A 16,516-nucleotide genomic window follows, 5' to 3' on the forward strand; every position below is an offset into this window, starting at 1 on the left:
TGACATAGAGACAGCACTTGATGTGACATTCGTCAGGGGCAATTGTCAAATTTTCACCATGCCAAGGTTAAATAAGAACAAATACAGACATTTAGCCGAAATACTGAATTCTGATTTGAAATCCATTCATTGAACATATCTTCATCAGGAAACGTCTAAACCAGACACCTTGATGAACATAATCTATATCAGATTTAGTATATAAGGACTACCACTTGACCACTTGTCACCCAGATTATTGCACAAGATTCTGCCAGAAAAGGTCTCCACTTCTGCCAGCTCACTTTGCACTTCGTACATGCTGCATCTTGCCTGAAGCCGATAAAGCTGAGTCCCAGAGGAAGACCGCAGCGTGTGTTTGCCTCTCGCAGGGAACACCAGCTTCAAGCCGCCACTCACAAAGGCAGCTTTTGCTGTCAACAAGATATGCAGTTGCATCTCTTCTCCCTTAGACACTCTAGACTGCAAGTTGCTTGGCCTTCCATGCTATTTTAGTGTAGCGCATAGAAGTAGAAGTTAGGGGGTTAGGTCCTAGATGACATTTTAACCATGTTAGAAATGTTCATTTTAATCTCATAATTTATAACGTACATTTGTGCTGTTTTTATACTCTTCTGTGTAGTTGTTTTATATGTTCTGAGAAACAGATTATTGTTGTAGTAATAAATACTCTTTACTTTAAAGTGTTCATTCTTCTTGGTAAAGTGGGTGTGTGATATTGTGAATAACGTTTTAGGTCTGTTACTGTTATCACAGTGTCCCTAATCCCTTTGTTTAATTATTTTATTTAAATAAAGTTATTGCTTTTGGGTAAAAGCAATAACTTTATTTAAATAATACATTGAGAAGGGCCTAAAATACCCGTCATGGATGCATTGAACCTTCTTGTAGATTCATTGAACCAAGTGCAGCCATGTCATGTGTGGACGGGAAGCACACCTTGTAGAGCTAGGTCAAAGTCATAGGTTACAAAAAAAGGCAATGGTTAGATAAAAACATGTAAATGTTTCACACAAATTTGTTAAAAAGTAAATATTGGCAAAGTTGATTGAGATAATTGAGAGCAGGATGAGACTAAAGAACTGAGTCTGCAAAGTCTGGTATAGATTGTATAGTATTGTGTTGGCATTGTATGGCAGTTGCATACCCCTTTGCGATTTGTGATTTCAAATACTACTCTTTACCCTCCATTTTGCTAAACATAAAGGTATTGCTAAAATATCCTTCTCCTCCACTGCTGTGAGAAATTAGAAAAGGTTGTGGATTGAAGATTTCTATAATGCCTTACCTTCATTCAGGCCACTTAATTTGAATCTAGCTTGCTCCACCTCTTGACCAACACTATTCTCTGCAGACTTCTTACCTCCAGTCTACCAAATACCTAAGAAAACAAGCCAATAGATCTTGCCTTAGGACCTTATACGGGCCTCGTTTACAAGAAAGTGCTGCAGCGCAGCACCTGAAGCCCTTTGGCTGCACCATACTGTGGCACTTTCAAAGCACAGGGATGTGTCATATCTACAAGGATATGAAGGACCTCTTTGCTCTCCCTGCGCTGGTGCACAATTTTCTGTCCTGCGCTGACACAGGCACGCTTGCACGCTATCACTGATGACATCTCAAATGACATCACTGATGACATCATCCAGTGAATGTGGTTTGGTTTGTTATTAAAATATGTGGTATATTTATATATAGCAATCTGCATTTAAGAATCAGTGGATATAAACCTATCTTGATGGAGGATTTAGTAGCAGTGTGATTGACTGTTTACTTGACTAATTTATAGTGTCTCACTAAATATATTGGATAGTGACTAAACTGTGTGAATATCTGTATTACTTTGTCAGGTGTTGTGTAAGCTGCTGCTCCAGTTGGTTAGTAGCTACGTGAAAGTCTATATTAGTTATTGATTAGTTAACTGATTATTTGCAATGGAGAGTGAATGTGTGTGTGCATCGGTGGGGGATCTGTGACTGCCCAAAGATATGTGAATAGTTAATTTAGTACATATTCAACGTTCTTACAGTATTTAAATGTTGATGTAGTCTTAACCTCATGTTAAGATTACATACTATAATACTTGTTTGGGTGAGTGAATATCTTTATGTGTGTGGTGATGAGCAAAAACATTTCTCAATGGTGCATGTCCAACAAAGTAGAAAAAATAAAAGACAGTGTATGTGACAGTTGTTGTATATAAATAACTGTACATAAAACTCATTGATTGCATGAGAGACTGTATAGATAATTGTATACTTGTAGTAGTGATTTCATAACACAGTAAGTATGAGTTACTATTTATATGAATAAATGAAGTGATATTTGTATAAGTAGGTAGCTGAGTAAATGTAAATAAGGTACATTGTTTGCAAAAGTGAGTAGGATGACTGCATAACTGAAAAGGATGTGTGCTGGTGTGTAATGTTAATATAAGTGTATAAGTATATTTGATAGTGTTCTATTGAGCATTGACAACATGTATGAGTGAACCTATAGGAAATTGATTAGATGTGTGTATAGATCTAGGAATTACTGAGTGGGGTTTTAGATACTTGTATTGCTGTGTCAATCGATTCAAATATGGTACTCTGTTTTTTACAGTAAGTGATGAAAGGTTATAGTAGTGTATGATGAAGTGTATCTGATTGTCACGTGGATGATGTCATCAGTGATGTCATCAGTGATGTCACTGACCATGTCATGAATGATGTAAAATGTGACATCATCACCAGTGGATTGCGGGCGCGAGAGTTACAGTTAGTACAACTAACTATAACGGAGGAATTTCAATGGTTTTGTATGAGTGAAATGTCCAGCTAACTATAACACCCCTAAAACCTATGTTTTTTTCAATTAATTTCTAAGGTTTTTTAAATGATCATTCCTAACTATAACCTGCTTGAAACCTATGGTTTTTTCAGTGAATTTCAAAGGTTTTTTAATGATAATTACTAACTATAACCTGCTTGAAACCTATGTTTTTTTATTGAATTTCAAAGGTTTTTTAAATGATAATTCCTAACTATAACTTGCCTGAAACCTATGATTTTTTTCAGTGAATTTCAAAGGTTTTTTAAATGACAATTCCTATTTATAATGTTGACCACTTCCCCATATTTACAACAAGAAACCAAATCTGCAATGCTACCTAAAACATCAGGCAATAGTTACACTTACCACTAACAAATTAACATCAACATTTAACTACTGTAAGAACGTCGAATATGTACTGCGTGAATTACATCCAACGCACACCCATGTTTAAAGAGCAATATGTGATAGAGGTTCTAATTATACACTTCCGACACCCAACAAAATCACAATACTCAGCAAAACCACCACCACCCCCCCCCCGGACCCCTCCTCCAGAAGCAGCGCAAAACAGGACAACAGAAGGAAAGAACTTGAACATCAACAATAATGTACACAACGCTAAGACTACCAGTGAAATACTATACACAATTCAGTATACAAAACAAAAAATTTCTGTGTGTAGATATACCATTGATACTTGTAGTGTACTGAATAGTGGACGCAATCATATTATCTCAGACACTGGTGAATATTTCGGTCATGTAGCTGTGTTTACCCCCCTGTGAAACAGAAGCAGAGTAGGCTAGTCCAATGTACACAACGTCAACGTAAGACTATAAATAATTAGGCTACGCCTTGGGCGTGGTTCACTTCTGCAAAGATAAGAGACTGCGCCACAGCGAAGGTCTGCACCTTGCCACGTTGGTGCTGCCATGACCACGTGTCTCCTCGATACTGGCCCATTCCGAACTCAGCGCCACAGCACCTCAGACTTATGTCTGTATCGACTACTGTCTTCGATCTACACTGCGGACAGCAGGGTTTACAACTTGAATTCCACTTTGGATCTAAATTTTTTGTCAGTATCTGTGCTGAGTACTGCCTTCAATCTACACTGCGGTCAGTAGAATTGACAACTTGATACAAGTTGCGCATCAGCACTACAGAAAACATTTAATTCAGTCTTGATTTATTTAAAGCAGACAATTGTACTATGTCCTCATATTTTGTTAAAGTTTGAACAGTAGGAAATTCAGCCTTCATTTATTTAATGCAGAGACAATTCTACAATATGTCTTCACATTTTGTTTAAATAACTGACAAAAAGCATTTGTCCATGGCTGTGTCAACAACCACATTCAGTCTACACTGCGGACAGCAGGGTTCACAACTTGAATTCAGTTTTCAATCTATACTACGGACAGCATTCAAGTTAGCCTTGATTTATGTAAGGCAGAGACAATTTTGTTAATGGATGCCACAAAAAACATTTCTCAAAGTCTGTACTGCCTTCAAATGTACACTGCGACCAACAGAGTTCACCACTTGATACCAGAAGCGGATATGCACTACAGACAACATTGAATTCATTCTCAATTTATTTAAGGCAGAGACAATTCTACTGTGTCATCAGATTTTGTTAACGTATGTGACAAAAAAGCATTCGTCGATGTTTCTGTGCACTACTGCCATAAATGTACTCTGCGGACAGCAGGGTTCACAACTTGAATTCAGCTTTCCACCTACACTATGGAAGGTAGGGAATTCAGCCTTGATTTATGTAATACAGAGTCAATTCTACTGTATGTGTTTAGATTTTTTTAACATAAGGCACAAAAATCATTTGTCAATATCTGTGCTGACAACTGCCTTTTATCTACATTGTGACGGCTCACAATTCAAGTGTAATGGCGATTGCACATGACGCATTCCAATAGCCAACAGACATTGTAGCAGTGCAACCCGCCTGAACCAGGATGATCCCAGGGTACGCACATGCTGAGTTCTTCATGTACCACTAACTAACTGCACCACAAGTCATCTCCACGTGACCTTGTTGAGGCAGAATTCACTAGGCAAAAAACATTGCTCCCAGTGCGGCCTGCCCGGACCATGCATCATCGCAGGTTATGTATGCGCTCAATGCCAAAGGTACCAGTAACTCACTGCACCCTAATTCATCGCCATGTGGCCGTATTCAGGCTGAATTTAATAGAGAAAAGACATTGGTCTAAATGCGGCCCCCCTTTACCACTCATTATCACAGGGTATGTTCAAGCTCAGCGCCAAATTACTACTAACTCAGTGCACCATAAATCATGGGAAAGAAGAGTGAACCGTTTTATGTCAGCAATGAGGAATACTTCACTTTTAAAAGGAATTCATGCAGAATTCAATCGACAAAAGACATTACTTCAATTACTGTGCCTCCCCCCGACCACGTATTTTCACAGGATACGTACACGCTAAGCACCAAAGGTACTACTAACTCAGTGCACCAAAAATCATCACCACGTGGCCTTACTAGGGCAGAATTCACAAGACAAAAAACATTACTATCAGTACGGCCTGCCCGGACCACGCATCATCGCAAGCTCCACAGAACCTTGTTGTTTCAGGTGCCACTAACTCTGTGCACCGTTTATCATCGCTAGCTGCACACATGCTAAATTACCAATACTGTGCAGCTCTACTCAACGCCACGTGGTTGTGAGCTCTTCCTAACCGCTGCCTCCTGCCTACACTGCAGTCATCAGAGCTCATAATGAATTACACTGTTGATGTATTATTTGCAGAGTACAATACCAAACTAAGTATAACATTTATCAAACCCTATACAATATCCCTTTATTATGCTTCCTTTAAGAACTTCTTTTATATCACTTATAGATTTAGTTGAATAATAAAATTCACGCTGCAAGGGCAAAGGTACACTTAATGATAGTCTACACTGTGGATAGCATAGGTCCCAATTTGAACCTCACTTTTTTTTCATTGGAAACCTGAATTTCTTTTTTGGAGACAAAAATGGCTGCACCACTAGAAGAATCATCTGATTCTGATAATTTTGCTGCTGAAGAATTGATAACCATTGATGGTACTTTTTTTCCCCCTCAAAGTACATACAGTCCAGTATGCAACAGTCAATGCTTTCAGTGCAACCCTTTCAGACCACGCATCATCGCAGGGTGAGCACACGCTAAACATCAGACGTACCACTAACTCAGTATACCATAAATAATCACCATGAGGCTTTATTAAGGCAAAATTCAGTAGTCAAAAAACATTACTCCCAGTGCGGCCTGCCCGGACCACGTATCATCACAGGTTATGTACACGCTCAGTCCCAAAGGTACTACTAACTCAGTGCACCATAATTCTTCGACACATGTCCGTATTCAGGCAGAATTGAACTGATTCTTCATTCATTATTTATAAAGTGCAGTATCAAACAAAGTAACGTCCCTCAAACCTACACAAAATGGCCATGTGGACTTAGTAAGCCAGAATTCACAAGACAAAAAACATTACAATTAGTACAGCCTGCCCAGACCACACATCATCGCAGGCTCCACAGAACCTTGTTGTTTCAGGTACCACTAACTCAGTGGAAACCAAACTAAGTATAACACCTATCAAACCCTACACAACATCCCTTTAGTATGCTTCCTTCAAAAATGTATTTTATAGATTTAGTTGAATAATAAAATGCACGCTTCATACATGTTCGATCTTCCACTTCAAACATGATTGCAGATGATGCACTCCACCCTAAGATCTACACTGTTGACAGCAGGGTTTACAACTTGAATTCAACTTTGCATCTACACTATAGATAGTAGGGAATTCAACCTTGATTTGTTTAATGCAGAGACAATTATACTGTATGTATTCAGAATTTGTTAATATAAGTAAAAAATAGCATTGTTCTATAACTACTGACTAGTAGCTTCGATGTACACTGTGGACAATAGGGTTCAAAACTTGAATTTACCTTTTGATCTACACTACAGACAGTATTAAATTCAGCCTCAATTTATTTAAAGTACAGAAAAAATAGTGCTGTTGCACTGCTAGTATGCGCAAGCACCTCCAATCGTTGCATCCTGTGAACTATGGTCACAAAGAATGTACAAGATTGCGCCAAAATGTACTTCCACCACCGGCAATACCAAGGGGCATATTATCAAGCAGGGGGTAACAATTATCGTTGTTTTAGTGGCAGAAAACTGGCGTTAAAGTGGCGATAACGGGCTTGATAATATGCCCTGGAGAATTCCAATAGAAGCCCATGTTCACACCAGAACATGGGTTTCTATTGGAATTCACAAGCCATATGATTAAGCCCATTATCGACGTTTTAACTGCAGTTTTTTGCCGCTAAAAAGGCAATAATTTTTAACGCCCTGCTTGATAATATGCCCCCAGGTACCTCTAGGGGTATCACCTTCAACATCGCCACCAGACATACGTCTCCAATTTATGAAAGTTATAATGCACTGCATGAAGTGGAATTGTTTAATTTGTTATGGGGAGCAATCAGTACACCTAGTTTGCACAGCAATTGATAACCATCGATGCTAGTTTTATTTTTCCCCCTCAAAGTTTATATAGTCCAGTATGCAACAGTGAATGATTTCAGTACAACCCGCTCAGACCACGCATCATCGCAGGGTAAGCACACACTAAACACCAGACGTACTACTAACTCAGTACAGCGTAAATAATTGCCACATGCCCTTGTTAAGGCAAAATTCAATAGTCAAAACACATTTTTACCAGTGAGGGCTGCCTAAACCACTCATCATCGCAGGCTCCACACAAACAGGCCCTACCTCAGTGCACCACAACTCATGAACTCTTTACGCTACAATCTTCTGTGTATTATTTCACATACAGTGCTCCTACCTTTGTACAGCAGAAGTCATAAAGCGTTTATGATTAAATATCTGTGTTTGATATCATGATGACTATTCTACTTGTTACGAACCACAACGTAAAAAAATGGAGTCGAGCACACGTACCTATCTATCTGTGTCTGTGTATTTATTATGTTTGTAAAATGCTGCTCCTGCGCCCTAGCACATTATATTATGCTATAAATAGCGTATGCAACCATCTTACCTGTGATAGTAAGTGTGGGCTAGTCATCCTTTTTTTTATAGCATATGTATATAGCGCAAAATCAACCCAAAACTATATCAGCAATTTACATGAGCACCGTATTTACAGTACATTTTCAGGCACCCGTACATTACGTCATTACTCTACAATAACAGGATGTGGACGCAACTCCCAGCCTCCAACACAGATTTTGAGCACCAAGTTCTACAGTGTAGGTGAATAAACACATATGTATATATATTAGCTGCCCTTCATGTACCAAACCCTGCAACTTAAACCTTTCACAGCCCTGCATTACTTCAGCTACAACACTCCACTGAATGTACAACAAACATTCATAATCGCAGAAATGCGGTATGTCCACTATCTTTTATGTATGCACCTATGAATGAATATAGAGTCAGTGATACCCTGTACCTTCCATGTTGGCCAAGGTGTGGAACTTTACAGATATAATGACACATTTGCGTTTTAGACCCGGGTGACGTCAGCACTACAAAACGCACACCCGAATTACTTGATTTCTCATATAGCTCATGACGGAACCATGCCCATAGCTCCGTAATCATGGCTGAGAGCCTCGCGCAGCAGTTCCATACGTCAGTCCAGTCCAGCCCACTCTGCTTACGCTTCCAGGAAAAAACAAAACCTAAATATTGCCCAGATTTCCATTGTACTGATTTAAAACCTCCAGGTCAAGTTGTCAGAACGGCACACACACACTCCCTAATGGCTGGTATACACCCACACCACACCCATCCACACATGCGTCACTACACATGTGACAATACCAATAGAAAAGACGGAGTGCACATGCTCTACGCCATTTTAGAGTTGCTCCCATTGCAAGTACTGTGATGGCCCATGCCTAGTGGTTCAAACGCCTCATGTAGGCCCAAACCACCGAGGACCCACCACTACGTGCGTGGCCTCTTTGGTCATTGAGTTAGTGGTACTGGGAGGACTGAGCAGGTGAGGAACCTGCGATGATGATGGGAGCATAATGATGGGTTACCCATACCGATATCAAGACTCAGCACCATATGTCACATTTCTTGGTGGCAGAGCCGGATTGCATGATGTAAAAGGTGTCCTGTCCACGAAAAGGTGAGCAGTGAGACCTGGGTGCGCATCGGAGGGAGTCGATGGGGTGCAGCAGACTGGATGCAAAAAAGCGACGCAGCGATTTAGGCGTAAGCAGTCCTATATACCTTATCTTATTGCATTTATATATATTTTTTTCCAATAGCAGGAAAGTTTTTATAATCAGTCAAATGTCCGAAATATAAACTGTATAAATAGTTGTTTTTAAATGCGGGAGGGAAGGTGTGTGAAAGGGCAATGTTATTCTACTCCACATTAAGATACTAACAAATACCAATCATAACATCTTTCTTTTACTATCTTTTGGATGTAGAGCTCCAGGGTACATTATGTCCTGGCACGTGGTGAAAAACACACCGGTGACAGAAAGATGAACTGCAAATATTTTTTTCAATCACTCTCTCACTTACTCTCTCCTTTGATAAAGAAATTACACACAACTTCCTTTTTATCTTACAGGTTGTGTTTCACAAATTAGAGTCATCCCCCCCAAACACCTACAAAGCTCTACGTTCGTGGATTCTGCGATGATGCGTGGCCATCGTAACAACGTCTGAGAAGGCTGCTTCGACAAGTGGTGCACCCTCTTTGAATCACGCCAATGGCACAAGGTGAGCAAAGGACCTTGTTTCCGAAGCAACGAGAAGTCACCTGTGGGCGAAGAGAGTGGGTAGTGTGCAGCAGCTTCACTGTGTAGGAATGTACAATTCCTCCGAGCAGTGAGAATAGATAGGTTACAGCAGTCTGAGGGACAGATTTACAAGCCCCTTGCGCCACTTTTGTGTCACTTTTAACATGGAAAAAGTGGCGCAAGGAGCTTGTAAATCTGCCTCTGACTTCGCAAGAAACAGCACTCACCTCCAGACTCTGCAAGTCAATGGGGTGCAACAGTCTAGGTACGCAATATTGAGAACTCCCCGCTATGCAGTGGGAGTGCATGGGATATACTACTTTGAAAGAAAAACAGCACACAGACACCTCCTTACAGTGGAAGTTGATAAAATACATTATCCTGAGTGTACAAATAAATAATCAAAAATATACGTGTGCAGTTGTATGTACTATGCTATTACTAACTCTATATACTATCTTTCAGATCATTAAACTGGAGGGTGCACTATGAACCAGCACGTGCTTGGACACACAACGGAGACAAAAGGTGAGCTATGAGTATTTTTTCCAGGATTAACTGCTCCATCTATAACTTTCTCTCTCCCACAGTTTTAATGTCGTTTTTTCTGTCTTTTTCTCTCTCACTCTCTCACATTGTTTCTCTTTCTCTTTTAAAGTTATGGACACTGCTGTCCACCCTGCTGTGTACAAAGCTGAGTTCAAGTTGTGAACTCTGTTGGTCACAGTGTTTACACAAGGTAAGCAGACCGGCCTAGATATACAATGCCTCTGATTAAATGCATTAAAAATAAAAGAGCTTATTTACAACCCCCTTGCGCTACTTTTGCGTCACTTTTAACATGGGAAAAGTAACACAAACGTGGTGCAAGAGGCTTGTAAATAAGCCCTACAGAATATTGTCCTGCATAATGACTTGATCTATCACCTAATTTTGTCTCATCTCTGATTCATTTTAAAGACCTGTTGGTCCATACTGTAAATCTGACGCAGTAGGCACTTCCGTACAGACACCTCTTGAACGCGGACCTATAAGAATGATGGAATGTATCAGGCACACTGCAGACATGCAAATTAAAAATTATTGCCAAGTATTACCTTAACTTGTAATGTTTGACCTCATTTAGTCACATCGATCTAATTTTGAACCCTTATTTTCATTTTTGTTTTGCAGATTACCTACCCTACTTCTATTGGAGTCCATATCACATTTTGTTTAATTATTTTTTGTAAGTTATTTGTCTAGTTATTTATTACATTGTTATCTTTAAGTTACGTTTCCAGTTATTTATTGTTGTTTTGATAAAAGTGAATTTTAAAAAGTATATACGTCTTCTTTTTCTGACAACATTTCACTATTATTTAGTGTGATAATAATACAGTTAGAAAACATTTAAAAATAGAAATGATATTTATAACTTGAAGTATAACACTGAGGCTAACTCTTTTCCAGCTCTGTACCAGAATTAATAGCTACGACTAACGGTTCCTATGGAAAACCTTTAAAACTCAAGCACAGTAACTGTTTCGATTAGCAACATATTGTGGTGAACTTCTAACCTCTGTGCTCACCTAAGTGTTCCATGAACTGTTACTATGGTAACAGGCAGTAAGCCGTTTGGGGATAGGGTTGAAAGGTACTGGCTGTACAGAAACCGTTATACTTACCCAGGATCCTCTACATGACAGAAAGGAAAGCAAAGTAAAACAGAAAACTGTGTACCAGATTTACAACCCCCTTGCGCCACTTTTGCGTCACTTTTCGCATCTTAAAAGTGATGCAATAGTAACGCATTGAACTTGTAAATCTGCCCCTATGCACATTACGAGCAAAACAAGTACACAACTCATTCCATTCTTTACCGATCACAATGGAATGGAATGGATGGAATGGATGTGGATTATAGAGCGCGAATTGCTGCCCGAAGGCGTCCAAGCGCTAGAATAACCAGGGACCTGCAGAGGGGCCTAACTGGGATTAGTGGGGCAGATTAAAAAGAAAAGTTTTTAACTGTTTCCGGAATGTGTGCAGATTGCATTTGGCTCTCAGGTGCAGGGGGAGGTTGTTCCATGCCATGGAAGCGTTGTAGGTGAACGTCCTGCCGCCAGATCTGGATCTTTTTATTCTTGGTATCGTGGCCAAGAAAGTCTGGCTGGAGTGGAGGTTTCTGCTGGGGAGGTAGTGGGTAATTAGGTCCCAGGTAATCCTGGGACCCGTATCCCAGAAGGCCTGATGTGCAATGCACATGGCCTTAAACAGAATCCTCTGGCGCACTGGTAGCCAATGAAGGCTAGGCAGCCCGGCCCACACCGATTGTCTGCGCGGGATGTTCAGCAGCAGGCGTGCTGCGCAGTTCTGCACTATCTGGAGTCTGCGTATGGTATATTCTGGGGCACCGAGATAAAGCACGTTGTTGAAGTCCAGGCGTGATTGTATTAGACCCTGTACAGCCACCTGTTTTGCCTCCATGGGAAGGAGAGGGAAGATTTTTTTTAACATTCTCATGAGTCCAAAATAGGCGGCTGAGAGTTTTGTGGCCTGGTTGCTAAATGATAAGGATCTATCCAACCAAACCCCAAGGCTCTTGATGTTGTTTTTTGGGGTTGGAGGAAGGCCTAGACAAGGGGGCCACAGGGTGTTGGGGAAGTAGGGATCTGGGGAACCTAGGAGCATCAGCTCCGTTTTGTCCCCATTCAATTTGAGGAATGAAGAGGACATCCAGCCCTTGACCTTCTCTAGGCATTCTTTGAGACCGCCTGACGCAGGCATATTGGCCTCCTGCGCCAGTGAGACCACCAGCTGCGTGTCGTCCGCATAGGAGATGATCTTAATCCCAAATGAGCGGACGACCTCGGCCAGTGGCCTCATGTATATATTGAACAATGCGGGGCTCAAAGAGGAGCCCTGAGGGACCCCACACTTTAAAGGTCTACAGGTGGACATAGACTCACCCTCAAAGACTCGGAAGTATCTATCCTCTAGGAAGGATTTGAACCACAGCCAGGCTTTGTCCCTGATCCCGGCGTTGGATAAACGGTGCAGCAAGATGTCATGGCTGACCGTGTCAAACACCGCGCTGAGGTCAAGGAGGATCACTGCCACTGAACCTCCTTGGTCCAGGATCTTTCTGGACTCCTCTGTGACCATAAGAAGGGCGGTCTCAGCCCCATGTTTGGGTCTAAAGCCCGTCTGGGTGGGATCTAATAATTGTTGTTCTTCTAGAAAGTTTACCAGTTGGAGATTTATAAATTTTTCCAGAAGCTTACTCACCCATGGGAGCAGGGAGATTGGACGGTAATTACCAAGGTCAGTCGGATCCAGGTTGGATTTCTTCAATAAGGATCTGACCATGGCCTGCTTCCAGGCGGGCGGGACAATGCCGGAGGTGATAGATGAATTTAAGACATCTCTAATGGTCCGCAGAATGAACTGTGAGGCCGCCATAATGATGTCTGGAGGGGCTGGATCGTCAGGGGATCCGGACTTGACTTTTCGGGCTATGGATTCAAGGGTTACAAGGTCTAGAGAGGGGAAATGGGTCAAGGTAGATAGAGGTTGTGGTGGGGAAGAGATTGAGGTTTCATTGGGTTGGGCTAATAGAGTGATGTCCTTATGGGGGAAGGCTGAGTAGATTTTATTCACTTTTTGATGAAAGAACTCAGCAATGTTATTACAATGGGTGGAAGATTTAGTGATTGGTAAATCGGGTGGGGGTTTTGATAATTGTTTCACAATTTGAAAAATTTCTTTAGGCTTTGATTTAGCACTCATAATCTTGTTCGAGAAGTGGGCCGCCAATTAGACAGTGTTGATTCAAGATTCACAAGGAACTTCAATAAATACTTTGTGCCTATTTAAATTTAAGTCGAGATTGTCGACATTACAAAATTTAGTGGCATATTTACAAAGACGGAGTTAAAATTGTCATTGCTTTAACGGCTGCAAACTACATCTGAAACGCCGAAAATGGTCTTCAAAATCCTCTGTAATCGTACCAGAAGATTTTCTCAAGATTGCTGTTTGCTATGCATGAGTGACAGCCACCTCCCGGGGCAATAAAATAAATGGTTGGGAGGGGCTCCAAGGCCCCACCCTGCAAAATTAGCAGTGTGTGGGCCTCAACGACCCTCCTCAAGCCCCGGGAACCACCACCCCCGGGAATTTGTGTATTGTGGGAGGTAGGCTGCGTGGCCCTCTGCCTGGAGCCCTAGAGGGCCCTGGGACTGCCACGCCACAAGGCCGGCACCTGCAGTGTCCCGGGGTGCCTTCCCCCGGGACACTGCTGTTTGCTATGAGAGGGCGGGAGTCCCGCCGCTCCAGTCCTCCCATAGCAAAGTTGGTTTGGATTTTGAAAGAGAGAGCAGGGAAATCTGTTCCCTCTTTCAAAATCCAAACCAGATTGCTTTTCCACATGCATGTTAGCATGACCCCATGTGGAAAAGCAATGCCGGCTCCCAAAGGACGCGGGGAGCCGGCGGGACCATGAGGGCATTTTGGCTTCCCCCACGGTCCCCAAAATTTTTGAGATCACCCGGGGATGGGGTCCCCGGGGATATTAAAAATTACTGATAGAGGCAATTTTTTTTACGGTAAAATTAGAAGTAGCGCTGGATGCATGACTAATCTGTAGGGTGCGCTACTCCAGCGCCTTTGGTGCACAACTTCTATGCGATTGGGAGCTGGCATTGCTTTTCCACATGGGGAGCTACTAACATGCAGCTCCCCATGTGGAAAAGCAATCTGGTTTAGATTTAGAAAGAGAGAACAGATTTCCTTGCTATGGGAGGGCGGGATGGACACCCCGGGACACTGCAGGAGCCGGCCCTCCCACAATACATAATTCCCCGGGGAGTGGTGGTCCCCAGGGCTTTAGAGACCTTGCAGCTCCCTCAACCCTTTTTTTTTTAGCCCTGGGGGTGACGTTGCCCTCCAGTGCTCCAGGAGGGGGGGGCCACGCAGTCCCCGTCCCACAATACATAAAGCCCCAAGGGTGGTGGTCCCCGTGGCTTTGGAGACCTGGGACCTCTCCCCCCACCATTTTTTTTTGTAGCCCCCGGGGGTGACGATTCCTGGGGCTGGGGGACCCCTCTGGGCCCCCCATAAAATGTAATAATATTGCCCCCGGTATTTAGCCCCCGGGGACTAATTATAAAAAAAGCTCTGTTTCATTTTATTTATTTTTTTACGGCAGAGTCCGCGCACCCTACACGCACCTGCCGGGTCTTTTTAAAAAAAATGTGGGCCCTGGGGGTCCTTCTGGGATCCCCTAAGCAGGTCTACAGGGCAAAAGTATTTCTACCCTGCCCCCTGTCTACATTTTGCACACATATTCCATTGACTTCTTCAGCCTCACTTCTACCGAGGCACAAAATGGCTGCCAACAGTTCCTGGTTTCGAATGTTGACACCCAATTAGCATTCAGCGCGTGATCAGAAGGGTGCGCTTACAGTGCGCTCATGGTGCGCTCAGGATGCGTGGATCCACCGCGCCCATAGATATAAAAAATGCTTTTAACTGTAATTTTCTCAATAACAACCGAACAGATTGACACCATTTAAGCAAAAGGCACAAGTCTGAACTGAGGACTACCTCTTTGCCAAATTTGGTGAAATTCCGTTCAGTAGTTCGGGCTGTAGCTGTGGCTAAAGGTCCTATAAGAAATTGCAAGGGGAAAACGTGTTTTGGGACCCCCCTTTTTTCTCGGCCCCCGCTTCACCAGTCACCCCCAAATTTTCAGGAAAGCAGCGGACCGGAGCTGACCGTAAGTTTTGAAAATTTCACGAAGATTCATCAACCGCCGCCAAAGTTATTCCAAATAGGATGTTGAAAATAAGTCCTAACTATAACTACCTACTGGCGACCGCCTGTAGGTAATATATATATATGCACAATCCTTTGTAAAGTAAACAAAGATGCAGAGGACAATTCCTTTAGTCAGCGTGGTTTTATTAATTAATTAATTAATGTAGCAAAAACCAACCAGGGGCTCATGAACTTGAAAGTATATATATATATATATATATATATATATATATATATATATATATATATATATATATATATATATATATATATATATATATATTCACTGAATAAACCATAGGTTTCACACCAGTTATAGTTAGCTGAAAATTTTACTGACATAAAACCATTGAAATTCCATGTTATAGTTAGTTGGACTCACTATAACTTGCGCGTGTATTGCACTGCTGATGACGTCACATATTACATCACTCATGACATTGTCAGTGACATCACTCATGACATCACTGATGATACCATCCAGTGAATGTATGTCTTTCTGAAAAATAAATATGTTTTCTATATGTATATGAAAAAGGTCGATGGAAGAATAAATGTTTAAATAAGTATCTAAATGGATGTTTTTAAAAAAAAAATGGATTGGTTAACTGGCTTATTAAGTGTATCTTAGTGAATACATATATTAGCGAGTAATGTTTAAATATTTAAATATATGTATCAGTGTTTCACTTTGTGTATAAGTGGCTGCATGGGTTGGTGAGTACCTACATGTGTGTGTATATGGGTTATTAGATGTTTATTTTAGTATCAGTATGAATGTCTGTATGACATCACCACCACCAAGAGGACCACCACAACAGTACATTGGTGGTCAAGAAGAGGAGGAGGAGGAAGAGGAAGAGGAGGATGGGAGAAGATGGCTGCCTGAACAAAATACCCCATACAAGCCCAAGTCACACATTGTATGGGAGTTTTTTTCACTCCCAGAGGGAAAAAAGAAAGTGAATGCGGCAAAGGTGACTTGCCTTACCTGTAAGGAACAACTCTCAAGGGGCAACCCAAACAAAAAGTATTCCT

At 41.6% G+C, this 16,516-nt stretch overlaps 1 protein-coding gene across 1 annotated transcript in view; it reads right to left on the bottom strand.

Moving 5' to 3' along the window:
* LOC147710456 (ficolin-2-like) overlaps positions 1 to 16,516 on the bottom strand; it is a 386,065-nt gene that overhangs the window by 233,729 nt on the left and 135,820 nt on the right. The window lies entirely within an intron of this gene.

Source organism: Lissotriton vulgaris, chromosome 5 (genome assembly GCF_964263255.1).
Source record: "Lissotriton vulgaris chromosome 5, aLisVul1.2, whole genome shotgun sequence".
NCBI lineage: Eukaryota > Metazoa > Chordata > Amphibia > Caudata > Salamandridae > Lissotriton > Lissotriton vulgaris.